At 38.0% G+C, this 16,521-nt stretch overlaps 1 pseudogene; it reads right to left on the reverse strand.

Moving 5' to 3' along the window:
• Positions 1 to 10,189: 10,189 nt before the first annotated feature.
• On the reverse strand, positions 10,190 to 13,006 carry LOC102429636 (annotated as a pseudogene).
• Between the last annotated feature and the right edge of the window lie 3,515 nt (positions 13,007 to 16,521).

A 16,521-nucleotide genomic window follows, 5' to 3' on the forward strand; every position in this document is an offset into this window, starting at 1 on the left:
ATTGAAATTTAGTGGGTAAAAGCAGGGTCCTTGAGTCAGAAAGACCTGGATCCCAGATCTTCACACCAACTATTTATATGAACTTAGTTTCTAAACTGCTCCAAGCCTCAGTTTCATAATCTATTAACAGATTCCATACTTCCCCAAGTTAATTTAAAATTTAGGGAGAATATTTTAAAAACCTCTAGAATAGTGTCTGACCTATGGTAGGACCTCTGGAATTATAGATTCCCCTGTCTTAAGTATCTCTGCATATTTAATCCTTAAGAGATGATATTTTGTTCACATAGCTGCTGTTTGCCTTCATTGCAGGCCCAATGCCTAGTAGGAAATTATGTCTCATGAGTCCTAGACTGAATATCTGGAGCTTAAAAGTTGCCTCTGAAGCAGTTTTTTATTTTCCTTTTTCTTTTTTGAATTTATTGTGGTGACATTGGTATTAAAATTATATAGGCTTCAGCTGTACAATTCTGTAACACATTATCTATATATTGTATTGTGTGTTCACCACACCAAGTTGAGTTTCCTCTCAACACCATTTATCTTCCCTTTATCCTCTTCAACCTACCCCACCCCCCTTTCGCTCTGGTAATCACTATACTGTTGTTTGTGTCTATGAGGGTTGTTTTTTGCTTAAACCCTTTACCGTTTTTACCCAGCTCCACAACCCCTTCCCTCTGGTAGCTGTCAGTCTGATCTCTGTGTCTATGAATCTGTTTTTGTTTGTTAATTTATTTTGTTCATTAGATTCCACATATAAGTGAAATCATATGGTACCTGTCTTTCTCTGACTGGTTTGTTATAGTTATCAGAATGCTCTCCAGTTCTATCTATGCTGTTGCAAAGGGTAAGGTTTCCTTTTTTTTTTTTTTACGGCTAAGTGGTACTCCACTGTGTAAATGTACCACAGATTTTTTATCCGCTCATCTACTGATGGACACTTGAGCTGTGAAGCATTTTTTTTTGATTATTCATTTTATTGCCACCTAAAGTCAAAAGTGTGCCAGCTTAGTTAAGTGACAGAGAGCTTAGTTAAGTGACAGAGCACAGATTGCCAAATGCATAAAACCTTTCTTTTGGAAATATATTTTTGAAGACTCAATTTAATTTAAAAATTATTGATGACTTTCTTTGTATCTGTCTATATTCTTTGGCATATAAGAGCAGCTGTCTGAATGTATACTCCACAAATGGGTTCCAATGTAAGAAAACCTAATAAAGGAAAAGATATGAAACTTATAGAACATAATCAGTGTATCTTGCTTTAGGGAGTGTGTGTGTGTATGTGTGTGTGTGTGTGTGTGTGTGTGTGTGTGTGTGTGTAGAGGATAGGTATAAGATTATCCTGTGGGGCTTTGTCAAACTACACATATTCCCACATTCCTCCACTCCATTTTTACTCTAAAAATTCTGGCAGTAAGGCATACAGATCCTCAGAGAGAGGCATAAGTAGCTTAAAAATTCAAAAAATCACAGTGATTCTGAAGCATGCCTAATATGTTTGCTCTACCAAAGTTTTGGTTTACAAAATTACTTGTCAACAATGCCATAGGGAAAGTATACATTATAACTCCACTCATTGGGAAAATACAGCTAAATTTACTGTGACTCAATTCATACTCTGGAAACACATCTACTGCCTAATATGAGGAATGTGTGGATGTGATGTCCAAGATATCCAAAGAATTCTCCCTTTCAGTCAGTACCATTTCTTTTTTATTTTTTTAATTTCTTTATTGATTAAGGTATTACATATGTGTCCTTATCCCCCCATTACCCTCCATCCACCCCCCTAATTCATGCCCTCACCCCCCTGTTGCCTGTGTCCATTGGTTAGGCCTATATGCATGCATATACATCCTTTGGATGATCTCTCTCCCTTACCCCCACCCTCACCAATGGCATATTTCACAGACCTAGAACGAACTTTCCAAAAATTCATCTGGAATAAAAAAAGACCTCGAATAGCAGCAGAAATCCTGAGAAAGAATAAAGTAGGTGGGATCTCAATACCAGATATCAAGCTGTATTACAAAGACACTGTTCTCAAAATAGCCTGATACTGGCATAAGAACAGACATATAAATCAATGGAATAGAATAGAGAACCCAGAAATCGACCCAAGCCACTATGCTCAATTAATATTCGACAACGGAGGCATGAACATATGATGGAGTCAAGACAGTCTCTTCAATAAATGGTGTTGGGAAAATTGGACAGATACATGCAAAAAAAAATAGAAAAGAAACTAGACCACCAATTTACCCCATACACAAAAATAAACTCAAAATGGATAAAGGATTTAAATGTAAGACGGGAAACCATAAAAATACTAGAGGAATCCAAAGGCAACAAAATCTCAGACATATGCCAAAGCAATTTCTTCACTGATACAGCTCTTAGGGCATTGGAAACTAAAGAGAAAATAAACAAATGGGACTACATCAAAATAAAAAGCTTCTGCACAGCAAAAGAAACCATCAACAAAACAACAAGAAAGCCCACTGCATGGGAGAACATATTTGCCAATGTTATCTCCGATAAGGCTTTAATCTCCAACATTTATAGGGAACTCATACAACTTAACAAAAGGAAGATGAACAATCCAATCAAAAAATGGGCAAAGGACCTAAATAGACACTTTTCAAAAGAGGACATTCAGAAAGCCAAGAGACATATGAAAACACGCTTAAAGTCACTAATCATCTGAGACATGCAAATCAAAACAACAATGAGGTATCATCTCACACCTGTCAGAATGGCTATCATCAACAAATCAACAAAGGACAAGTGCTGGAGAGGATGCGGAGAAAAAGGAACACTCGTGCACTGCTGGTGGGAATGCAGACTGGTGCAGCCACTATGGAAGACAGTATGGAGTTTCCTCAAAAAGTTAAAAATGGAGCTCCCATTTGACCCAGTGATCCCACTTCTAGGAATATATCCCAAGAAACCAGAAACACCAATTAGAAAGGATATATGCATCCCTATGTTCATAGCAGCACAATTTACCATAGCTAAGATTTGGAAACAGCCTAAGTGCCCATCAGCAGATGAATGGATTAAAAAACTGTAGTACATCTACACAGTGGAATACTATGCTGCTGTAAAAAAGAAGGAATTCTTACCATTTGCAACAGCATGGATGGAACTGGAGAGCATTATGCTAAGTGAAATAAGCCAGTCAATGAAAGAAAAATACCACATGATCTCACTCATTTATGGATAATAAAGACCATTATAAACTGATGAACAAAAATAGATACAGAGGCTGAGCAGCATCGAACAGACTGTCTAACTACAGCGGGAAGGCTGGGGCAGGTTGAGCGGGGGCAGGGGGGATAAGAGATCAACCAAAGGACTTGTATGCATGCATATAAGCATAGCCAATGGACACAAGACACTGGGGGGTAGGGGAGGCTGGGGGAAGGTCAAGGGGGAGGGGAAAGGAGACATATGTACTACTCTTAGTAATATTTTTTTAAAATTTTTTAAAAATATATTTTATTGATTTTTTACAGAGAGGAATGGAGAAGGATAGAGAGTTAGAAACATAGATGAGAGGGAAACATTGATCAGCTGCCTCCTGCACACCCCCAACTGGGGATGTGCCCACAACCAAAGTACATGCCCCCTGCCAGAATCGAACCAGGGACCCTTCAGTCCGCAGGCCGACGCTCTATCCACTGAGCCAAACCGGTTAAGGCACTTTGTAATATTTTAAGTAATAATAATAAAAAAAGAATAGGTACTCAATAAATAGTTACTGAATGACTGAAAAAAATAAATGGTGTTGGGAAAATTGGACAGATACATGCAAAAAAAAATGAAACTAGACCAGCAACTTACACCATACACAAAAATAAACTCAAAATGGATAAAGGACTTAAACGTAAGACGGGAAACCATAAAAATACTAGAGGAATCCACAGGCAGCAAAATCTCAGACATATGTCAGTACCATTTCTTTACTTCTGTCAAAGAAGAATTAGATGCTGGAGAGTAATGAAAGCACAAGGGAAGGAGATTTCTAGAAAAGGCTTTTGGGTACATACATTGGTTCTCCACATTCTCCATCCATAAAGCATAAAAGAGCCAGATACTTTTCTTCAGCTGGCAACTTGGATGTCTTTTGCTGGAATAGAGACAAGAAGTAAATGGCACTCTCTCTATAGAAGAAAGGAAGGGAAGGGAGAGAAGGAAAAGATAAAGGCTACTTTTGAGGACTTTCCATTATAACATTTGATGATATGATGCTGCAGCATTGACTTTGTTTCTCAAACAGCAGCATTGTAAACACAGACTGAATAAAATTAGGTACCCTCTAGCCAATATGAATATAGGCTTTAATCAACATATAAAAGGGTTCAAAACACATCCAACTAAATTTAACAAATCAATAGGGAAGGGGTTCATTTTTATAAATGCTATTTAGGTAATGGCATCACCATGGGGAAAATTAACAAATCTACATCTCATATGATAATATATCACAATCAATAACAGAAATTAAAGTGTCAAGTATTTAGAAAAAATTAATTATTGGGGAATAAAGGGAGAAAATAGAGCACTTATTCAGGTATTGAGGGAGATAATGTTTGATTAAAGGAGGAAATAAATTACAAAGGGGAAGATAGGCAGTGTGATTGCACAAAATGTTAATATAACTAAAACATAAAACCAAGATAAAAGTTAAGCAACAAAATACACAATTATATTTAATGCATATAGTGACATTTCCAAAATATATCGAGTTTTAAAACATTTGCATTAAGTTCTCTGTGGACATTGCTAAAAAAATATTAAGAATAATTATATAAGATGAAACACCATTAGTAAATTAACATAGAAAACAGTGTGCAGTCTTGCCAACAGTAAAAGAAGTGCAAATTAAAACAATGATGAAATGTTACATTATACTATACTTCTAAAATTAGCAACAGTAAAGGAACATTATTAAAACTAGTGATGAGACTATTTGAAGAAACTGAAACATTTATACATTCCTAGCGGCATTACAAATTACCTCAGTCAAATTGATGAACAATCTTGTAGTTTTTAGTGAGAGGCATAGAAATATTCATACCTTTTTACTAAATAGTCTCACTCCAGGGTATTTGTCTTAAGGATATAATTCAGAAGGAAAGTATTACATGTTATTTATTATCATAGAAAACTGGATATATCCCAAAACAGCCATTAATAGAGAGATAGTTATAAAATTATGGTACTTTAATGGTATTGCTTGCAACCAATGAAAATGATAAATATGATTATTGAGATACATGAAAAATTATATACAAAATATTAAATAAAATATTTTAAATTAAATAAAAACAAATTATAAGAGCTGGTGTTAAGAAGATCTGAAAGGGCTAGAGCTGTTTATTCATATAACATATTAAAATTGACCCACTAGGACTCCCTTACCATGATGGAGCCTCATATTGAAGAGAGTCTGTTGGTAGTTGAGCATGTTAGGAACAATAGAGATGATGGAAATAGAACATTCAATAAAAGTTGAGGAGGGAAACAGATATAAGAAATCTCAGAAAGAGAACAGCCATATTGATTAATACTACACAAAAACAACAGAGGAGAGGGCCCTGTGAAGTTAGAAAGTCTATCTGCTTCATGCCTCTTTCTAAAAGTTGAGTCAAACTAACTTCACATTAAAATGAGCTACAGGAATGTATCAAGGCAAAATCTCATTTAAAGTTACTATAGAAAAAGATAATAAGGAGCAAAATAATATTCTTTATACCATGAAAACACATCAGAAGACATAGCTTAAAGACAGATAAAAATTGTTATGCGTTAAAAAAATCAAAATGTATTATGAATATGATAGAAGATATGAAATAATAGTATAAATCAGATTTAGAAAAACTCATGAATAAGGGTCCTAACTCACAAAAGAATTAGAGATAGCAGAAAAAATGAATTTTAGAAATGAAGAATAAGCTAAATGAAATACAAGGGTGAATAAACACAACAAATAATGCCTTAAGAGAAAGAGAAGATTAAAAGAAAAATGTTATTTTAATTTTATTTTTACCTCGGCAGTTGTAAACATTATAAAAAGTTTCCTATCACCATCTTTATTTATTATACTTTGTGATAAAAACACTTAATATAAGATCTACCCTCTAAGCAAATTTAAAAAAATAAATAAATGAAGAGATGAAATAACTTTAGTGAAAATAGTACATATGGAAGGCAAGAAAGGAAGATCCAACATACCTGAAGAAAACCGAGCAAGGGAACAGAACACACACACACACACACACACACACACACACAAAGACATGCACATTGAAAACACATGCCCTAGCTGGTTTGGCTCAGTGGATAGAGCATCAGCCTGCAGACCAAAGGGTCCCAGGTTAGATTCCGGTCAAAGGCACATACCTTGGTTGCAGGTTCCTCCCAGGTCTGGGCCCTGGTCAGGGCTCTTGCAGGAGGCAACCAATCAATGTGTTTCTCTCACATCGATGTTTCTCTCTGTCTCTCCCTCTCTCTTCCACTCTCTCTAAAAATCAATGGAAAAATATTCTCGGGTGAGGATAAGAAAGAATGAAAGAAAGAAAGAAAGAAAGAAAGAAAGAAAGAAAGAAAGAAAGAAAGAAAGAAAGAAAAAGAAAGAACAACTCACTGTGTACCTAAGAATATTGACCCAGAACGACAAACACTAGGAATAGGTTCCAGTAAAATCACTGAACCTTAAAGTAAAATAATTTTTTAGGCATCTTTGATAAAGAGATCAAGGCTTATAAGAAAAAATTGAATCAGATGTAATCTGACTTTTTAACAACAAGGTTTTAAGCCACAACAGAATTGAGTAATATTTTTAAGATACTCAAGGAAAGAAAATGTGAGCCAAGAAATTTATATCCAGGAACACCAACTTTCCAGTATAGAGGGCACAGATAAATCATTAACATCTAGGAACTAAAATAATATTGATATAAGCACATCTTGAGGAAATAATGGAGAATTATCTTTAGATAGCCGAAAGATCTCTCTATATATCTAGAAATATAACAACATAAGGATGAGTTGTGAGCATTAAATATATAGATACTCCAAGAATTAAGTCTAAGTGAGAGTTAAAAGGGAGAGAATATGGAATGGCTATATGATGAGGCATTGTAGATATAGTACAACCATTAAACACATGGGAGAAGAAAGGGGTTAGTACATCCAAAATGTTTAAACTATTTAATAATACTAGAGGCCTGATGCACAAAAAATTGTGCAAGAGTAGGCCCTCCTTCCCCTGGCTGCCGGCACCGGCTTCCCTCCGACACCCGGACCTGGGCTTCCCTCCTACAGCCGCTGGCAGGCACCCAGGACCTGGGCTCCTTCCCTCCTCCAGCCACCTGCAGGCACCTGGGACACAGTCTGTCTTCCCTCTGGCCCGGCTTCATCAGGAAGGATGTCTGGAATGACATAAGGAAGACAGCCAGTCTAATTAGCATATTACCCTTTTATTATTATAGATTGGTGGAGGCAGTAATTGTAGTGTTATGCTGATATTACTATGTGTGTTATATGGAAAAAGCAAACAAATAATTTTGGAATATTGTAAGTCATGTATTCATAATAGAGCTAATATTGCCTCCAAGAGAACAAAAAATCATTATTGTCCAGTGAAAATTTGACACAGAGTTCACCTAGTGCCAAAAGCCTCTTCCCTGAGGGTGTTTGTTGAAAATGTTTGAGGACAACTGTTTAACTTTTATTCTGACTGAGGTAGTAAAATGGGCCAAATGATTCACAAATACAAAAGCCAAAAAAGAAAATTTATGGAATGGGATGTCAGTAGGGACTTTGAAAAGCTCCCAACATATTCCTGAACATCTAGAAGGACACACTCATTTGTAGGGCTGTGCACACTCAGTAAAGACATGAAAAGTCCCTAAACTGTCATTGCAGACTGGCATTCATTATTTGACAAGGAAGAAATGAAGGTTAAAGTGTAGTTGCAAACTACTTGGCTGAGTGTTGAAAGAATTCCCCAACAGGCACAAAGAGCCTCCTGGTAAATACTGAGATACTAACTGGTTCCAGGCATTTAAGGAAATTTTTGTCTACTCATTAACTGATCATATGCTAACCTAGCAAAGACTGCAGTGACTATACATAACAAAGAACACAGACTGCAGAATTAGTTCACAAATTGCACCAAAGGGCAATAACAACAATAAACTGTGGTGATGATTGCAAAGCTTTGTGGATATACTAAAAAATCACTGAATGCCATACTTTAAAATGATTAATTTTATGATATGTGAATTATATAAAAAATCATTACACTCATATGTGGAATCTAATGAAGCAAATAAGCTGATGGACAAAATAGATCCAGAGGCATAGAAGCATGGAACAGACTGATGAATCTCAGAGGGAAGGTGGGTGGGGTGGAGGGGAAGAGATTAACCAGGAATTTTATGTGCATACTAGAGGCCCAATGCACAAAATTCGTGCAAGGGGCTTGGCCCCTGTCACTGAGGTAGCCACCCCTGCCTCGGCCCCTGCCCGCTGTGGCGGTCGCCTCTGACTCAGACCTCACAGCCCCGGCTTCATCCCGAAGGTCATCTGGAAGGACATCTGGTCTAATTAGCATATTATGCTTTTATTATATAGGATAAGTATAGCCCATGGACAGAGACAATAGTGTGGTGAAGGCCTGGGGGGTATAGGGTGAAGGGGGGTCATTGGGGAAAAAAGGGGACATCTGTAATACTTTTAACAATAAAGATAAATAAAAAATTAAAATAAATTAAAAAATCATTCCAGTCCATAAATTAAAGCAAGATGATAGAATATGATCAGTTTGAAATTAGTGGATGCTAACAAGAGAAAAAAAGAAAACTGGAGACAGATCATGACCTGAATCTACCAGGATATGCAGAGGAACATGTTGAAATGTACTATGAGTATGCAGTCAGCAACATGCAGACAATACAGAACTCTGCAGACAAAACAGCATGAATTCTTTGGCACATATATAGTAGAGCATATAAATGGATGGAGGGAGAGCCTATAGAGTAAAGTAAGTGAAATAAGCCAGTCATAAAAGGACAGATACCATATGATCTCACTAATATGTGGAATTAAATGAACAACATAAACTGACAAACATAATGGAACCAGAGGCATGGATACATGGAACAAACTGGCAGGTGCCCGAAGGGATGGGTTGGAGGTGACTGGATAAAGAAGGTGAAGGGATTAGCTAAAGAACACTGGAGAGCATTATGCTAAGTGAAATAAGCCAGTCAATGAAAGAAAAATAGCACATGATCTCACTCATTTATGGATAATTAAGACCATTATAAACTGATGAACAAAAATAGATACAGAGGCAGAGCAACATCGAACAGACTGTCAAACTACAGCGGGAAGGCCGAGGAGGGTTGGGGGGGTGGGTAAGAGATCAACCAAAGGACTTGTATGCATGCATATAAGCATAACCAATGGACACAAGACACTGCGGGGTATGGGAGGCTAGGGGAAGGTCAAGGGGAGAAAAAAAAAAGGAGACATATATAATACTCTTTGTAATACTTTAAGCAATTAAACAATAAAAAAAGAACATATATGCATACTCCATGAACAGGGACAATAGTGTGGTGATGGCCACGGAGAGATGGAATGGGGATATCTGCAGTAGTGTCAACATTAACAAATTTTAATTAAAGAAGAAGAATCAAGTTTAAAAAAAATTAAGATTATTCTATAGTGTCTAGTGATTCACCCTTGGGTGATGAAATAATAATAATAATAATAATAATAATTACTCTAAAAGTTAAGATAGTGGTTATATTTGGATGGAGTGAGGGGGCATTTGGAAGAGCTTCTGGGGTGGCTATTTTTTTTTTTAGCCTGGATGGTGGTTACAATGATATTATTCGTATAATTCACTAAGCTCTACATTTGTTTTGTATGGTTTTCTGCATCTTTATTTTTATTTTTTTAAATACTGAGTTTCATTTCACATGTTTATTGTTGTCTCCACACCATTCCCATTTATCTGAACACTACTACTACTATGTCCTATCATAACATTCCATACATACTTAAAACCAAGCAAAGGGTGGAGTTCCATCTTTAAAAACTAAACAGGCATTTTGGACAATAAAACTTGGCAATGGAACCTGGACAACATTTATCAGACATGGTAGGGAAAGTTCTCACTCGGCATTATAAAAAGGACAGCCAGATAGCAACTGTTACAGAAATGAAATAAGACGGAAAATTTTAACAAACTGTTTAAACTATTTTCTTAAAGAGACTTCCTCCACTGCCAGAGATCTTGAATAGCCTCCACATCAGTCATAATTAATGAACTTGGCTTCCACTTTGGGAAGAGAACCATCCTTTTCTATATTTGTTTGCATTTTTGCTTTAATGTTTTCTACAGAACTAGGTCCTAAAGTGTGTTTTAGGTTTTTTTCCTGTTTTTTTTTTTTTTTTTTAAGGATTCTTGATCTTTTGATCTTGGTGTTGATGGTTTTGAGTCTTTTTTCTTTTTTCTTTTTTTCTTTTTTTAATTAAATCTTTATTGTTCAGATTACATTTGTTCCTCTTTCCCCCCCACCCCATAACTCCCCTCCTTCCCAGTTCCAGCCCAACCCTCCGCCCCTCACTCCCCACCCACTGTCCTCATCCATAGGTGCACGATTTTTGTCCAGTCTCTTCCCGCATCTCCCATTCCCCTTTCCCCCCCAAGAATAGTCAGTCCATTCCCTTTCTATGTCCCTGATTCATTATAATCACCAGTTCATTCTGTACATCAGATTATTTATTCACTTGATTCTTAGATTCACTTGTTGATAGATGCATGTTTGTTGTTCACAATTTGTATCTTTACCTTTTTCTTCTTCCTCTTCTTAAAGGATACCTTTCAGTATTTCGTATAATACTGGTTTAGTGGTGATGAACTCCTTTAGCTTTTCCTTATCTGTGAAGCTCTTTATCTGACCTTCAATTCTGAATGATAGCTTTGCTGGATAAAGTAATCTTGGTTGTAGGTTCTTACTATTCATCACTTTGAATATTTCTTGCCATTCCCTTCTGGCCTGCAAAGTTTCTGTTGAGAAATCAGCTGACAGTCGTATGGGTATTCCCTTGTAGGTAATTGAGTCTCTTTCTCTTGCTGCTTTTAAGATTCTCTCTTTGTCTTTTGCTCTTGGCATTTTAATGATGATGTGTCTTGGTGTGGTCCTCTTTGGATTCCTTTTGTTTGGGGTTCTCTGCGCTTCTTGCACCTGTAAGTCCATTTCTTTCACCAGGTGGGGGAAGTTTTCTGCCATTATTTCTTCAAATAGGTTTTCAATATCTTGCTGTCTCTCATCTTCTGGCACCCCTATAATTCTGATGTTTGTACGCTTGAAGCTGTCCCAGAGGCTCCTTACACTATCTTCACACTTTCGGATTCTTTTTTCATTTTGCTTTTCCAGTTGGGTGTTTTTTGCTTCTTTGTATTTCAAATCTTTGGTTTGATTCTTGTGCTCCTCTGGTCTGCTATTGGGTATAATATTCTTTATTTCAGTCCGTGTATGCTTACTTTCTAGTTTCTTTATCATAGCATCGAGGGTCTCATTAGTTTTCGTGAGGCTCTGCTCAAGTTTATTGCAAGCCCTAAAAATTGCAATTTTTAGCTCCATATCCTCCATTTCTGTCATGCTTTTTTGTCTCCGCATCTTTTATGCTTTCTTGGTGGCACCCCTTGTGGTCTTTGTGCGCAGTCTTGTTCTAGTTAAGGCCTTAATTGTTGTAGTTAATACTAGAGGGATTTGACCACCAGGCCGACTGGCTGTGAGAATCAGCTGTGGAAAACTTCTGTCCTCTGGGGAGGTGCTAATCTAGCCTTTGCCTGAGGCGATCCAGCAAGTGGCTCTGCGCAGGGCTTGGGCGGGGCGGGCTCAACAGGGCGGGTGGAGGGAGTAGTTATGGCTGCTCTCAGTCCATCCCCAGAGGCTCTGCCTCTCTGTCCCAGCAACCGCTGCAAACCTTGGAGGGACCGTAGCCAGACAGTCCCGCTTCTCCCGTTTGAGTCTGGGTCCCTAGAGACTCGCCCGGATCTGGAGCCCAGAGTCTGAGACTCCCTCCCGACTGAAAACGACAACCGCGCCCTCAGCCACCAGCCCGCTTTGCGTGCGCACCACCATACCTTTAAATTTTCCACACTGCGCCTCCTCTGAGCCTCGGAATGCTGTTGTTTTTCCTTCTAGTTGAAGAGTCTCTCCTCAGCCAGCCTTCCTGTGGTTCTGGTTGATGTCCATTCCGTCCTTTAGTTGTATTTTTGAAGTGGTTGTTTGCGGCAGCAGTCTCCGGTGTTTACCTATGCCGCCATCTTCGATTCTCTCCGAGTCTTTTTTCATTCTGGTTTGATTTTTGTGCATTTTTGGCTGGACTATCTCATATGGATTTCTTTCCTGGAGCTTTTTCTTTGGCTTCTTCATCATCAAAATCATCATCGTCATCATCATCCTTTCTCATCGTCCTCATCATTTTCATCAGCAGCAAGTTTTACTTTTTTCTGTGGAACCTTGCTACCACCTCCAGGGGTAGAATGCTTTCCAGACATACTTAGGAGTTTCACATCCTTCTCTTCATCTTCTGATTCTGCAACTCCCTCCACAGCTACAAAGTGCTGTCTACTAATATGCACAGGCCCTGAACCACACTTCAACTGTAAGACTACAGGTGGTGTTATTTCAAAGCCACCAAGGGACAACATTGGCTGTACAGACATTTTCAAAGTTGCCAGTGTTACTTTAATTGGACTGCCTTTGTAATTCATTGCCTCTGCTTCAACAATGTGCAGTTCATCCTTTGCACCAGCCCCTAAACTGACTGTTTGTAAAGATAATTGGTGCTCATTTTCATCATTATCCACCTTAAAGTTGTAATCTTTGTCGGCCTTTAGTTCACAACCAAAAAGATAGTTCTGGGGCCTCAGAAGGCTCATGTCCATGTCCATAGAATCTTCCATGGGGTGGTAGCATGCACTTAAGTGAGAGAGAAGGCGGACGGAGATAAATGGCATCTGTGCAGGATGGAATCGCACCAGAGTCCTACGTCTTTACTTTAAAATAAGCATGCATGCATATAAGCCTAACCAATGGGACACAGACACCAGGGCGGTGAGGGCATGAGTGGGGGTGGGGGGGCAATGGGGGAATAAGGACACATATGTAATACCTTAATCAATAAAAAAATAATAAAATTCCTAAAAAAAGGTGAAAAATGACCTATAGAAAGCTAAAGTTTGTAAGAGGTTAAAAGAACAAAAATATGGGTACTGACATATTTCTTCAAGTAAAATTAATTAATAATAATGATAAAGAAGACTACCAATTTGGAATTGAAGTTCTATTCCATCCTAATACTGCAATGGAGAATTGCAAAGGAGAATAATCTCACACTGTATCTAGAATTATTGTTTTTATAAGAGGAGCTATGTGCTACCTATGCTATAAATGGGACCTGTGTAAGTGGGCCACTCTACCCAAAGCACATTCATCTTATACCCATAAATTGCCCAGGATAAAATTTTAATTTAGTCAGCCCCTACAGTCATTTTTCAAAAACTGCAAACAATGGGACTTTTATTTAAGGATGTCAGGTTGATTCAGGATCCTTGCAGAATTTCAATCTTGTCAATACCCAAGGGAGTTCCAGAAACCAGTTATTCGAGACCTCCTCTCCTCAAGCCTCTACTCCCAGCCTTAGCAATGACCTCTTCTACATTGATGAGACCGAGTCCCTTACATATCCTCTTCTCCCCACTTCAACTCATCTCTGCTTCTGTTCATATTTATCATTCTTTACTCCAGTCTCAAAGGAAGGACAAGACCCTTCCTAATCGCTAAAAGTAGCCATTCCACCTCTGCCTTAGTTTCCAAATGTCTACTGAACAGTTCAACTTGATGTATTGCCATGTACATTTTACTTTCATAAATGAGACCCTAAAGTATCCAGTCTGGGATACTGGAAGATTCTTTGTGCCATTGATGCCAAAAACAGGATAAGGGAGATAGCAGAGGGGCTGGTTTGGGGCAATGAAGAATTCCATTTGGGATATGATCCATTTGGAAGAATCAGAATGATAAATCAGTGCAAACTGAAGGTCCATGGACTGTGGTATATCTTCTTTTAACCTATTACTGTTATTATACTTTATTTTAAAATCATTTATTGCTCTGGCCGGTTTGGCTCAGTGGATAGAGCATCGGCCTGTGGATTGAAAGGTCCAGGGTTTGATTCCTGTTGGGGGCACATGCCCAGGTTGCAGGCTCGATCCCCAGGAGGGGGCGTGCAGGAGACAGCCAATCAGTGATTCTCTCATCATTGATGTTTCTATCTCTCTCTCCCTCTCCCTTCCTTCTGAAATCAATAAAAATATATTTAAAAATCATTTATTCATCTAGTATGTGCAAAGTAATACACTGGGTGCTGTGGGAGAGGGTGAACACTGAGATGAGTGAGTCTTAGTGCTTGCCTCTAAGAAACAACAATGCCAAACTTATTTTATTATAGGTAATTTACAAGACAGTGGAAAAAAGTAAAGATGGGGTCAATGGGAACAAATAGAATGCTCAGCATGGCTAAATAAGTGCTTATAAGCTTTCCAACTTGAAAGTTTCGGGCAGCATCTGTGTGTTCTATACTCGAGTCCTTCAGGACAGCTGGAATACAAAAGTAGTTCTTTTGTATATTACTTAATCACTCTCTCTTCAGTATTTTAAAATTTCTTCCCCCCCCCCCAAGACACTGTGGAGGTACATACAAAGACATAAACCATGGCACTACTCAGCCATAAAAAAGAAGGAAAACGTACCCTTTTTGATAGCATAGATGGACCTGGAAAACATTATGCTAAGTGAAATAAGCCAGTCAGAGAAAAAAAAAGTACCATATGATCTCACTTATATGAGGAACCTAATGAACAAAATGAACTAACAATGAAAATAGAGACTGACTAATAGATAGAAAGCAGGCTGAAAGCTGTCCGGGGGAGGGAACTGGGTGGGGACTGTTGGAAGGCATTTATTAAAAAAGAAAAGAAAGAGAAATAATTCATGGACATGAACAAAATGTGGTGATTGTAGGGGTGAGGGGGTGGGGAGGTAGAGGAGGGTATAGGGGATATAAATGTTGATGGAGACTTGACTCGGGGTAGTGAACATGTAATACAGTGTACAGATGATGTGCTATAGAATTGTGCACCCGAAACCTGTAGAATTTTGTTAACCAGTGTCACCCCAATAAATTAAATGAAAAAGAAATAAGTAAACCATGGTACCTTACCTAAAAGAGTTTACATTTTAGTTGAAGAGATAATATACATCTATGGAACTAGAGAAAAATTATGATTTAAGAAGTGCTACAGAAGTAAGTATTACTTCTCAGGCACAAGAAGAAAGACACCAAGATGATGAAAACATTCTTGCAACTACTATGGTTAAGCCATGTTGATCTTGTTTTTGATCTTCGAATATACCAAGCAACTGATAAGATTTAGAAAGCAATGATAAAACCTTTTAGTAAAAACTGTGCTTTAGGAAGATTTTTCAGAAATATTTTGTAGTAAAGGCTGAAGAGAGACAGTAAATAAGGTCTAAAAACCATTGGAGTTGGACAAGTGAGAGTAAATAAGGGTCATATTTGCCATAGTGCATGACTATGCACTTTGATGTCAGATATACATTGGCTGTAACACCAATTCTGCTGTTTATGAACAATGTGATCTTGGACAGTTCACTGGTTCTGTCTGAATCTTAGTCCCCATATTAGGCTTATCTTGAGAAAGAGAACATATATATGGATATTTATTATAGGAATTGGCTCATGTAATATGGAGACCAAAAAGTCCCACAATCTGCTGTCTGTAAACTGGAGATCCAGGAAAGCCAGTGGTATAATTCAGTCACAGTCTGTAGGCTTGAGAACCAGAAAAGCTGATGGTGTAAGTTCAAGTCCAAGTCCAAAGGTCTGAGAACCAGGAGTGCAGATGTGCAAGGACAGAAGACAATAAATGTTTTAGCTCAGTCAGAGAGAGTAAATTGCCCTTCCTCTGCCTTTTTATTCTATTTAGGCCCTCCATAGACTGGATAATGCCCATCAACATTTCTAGGGTGATCTTCTTTACTTAGTCTATTGATTCAAATGCTAATCTCTTCCAAAAGCATTCTCATAGACATGTCCAGAAATAATGTTTTATCAACTCTCTGGGCATCCTTAGCCCAGTAAGTTGATATACAGAATTATCCATCACAGTCCCTTCAGATGTTGGAGATAGAGAAGAGGAAACAGATGGGAGAGAGAGTCCAAAGGTAGAATAGAGAAGACTTGACAAGTAATTAGAGGTGGGGAGCATGGGGAAGGGAAGAATAAAAGATGCCAAGTCTTTGGGCATAGATGACTGTCATTCACAGAACCAAGGAGAACAAATGAAAAACATGTGAAGATGGCAAGCAGAAAGCTGGATATTAGAACTGTAACTCA

This window comes from Myotis lucifugus, unplaced genomic scaffold (assembly GCF_000147115.1).
Source record: "Myotis lucifugus unplaced genomic scaffold, Myoluc2.0 scaffold_2, whole genome shotgun sequence".
In the NCBI taxonomy this organism is placed as follows: Eukaryota; Metazoa; Chordata; class Mammalia; order Chiroptera; family Vespertilionidae; genus Myotis; species Myotis lucifugus.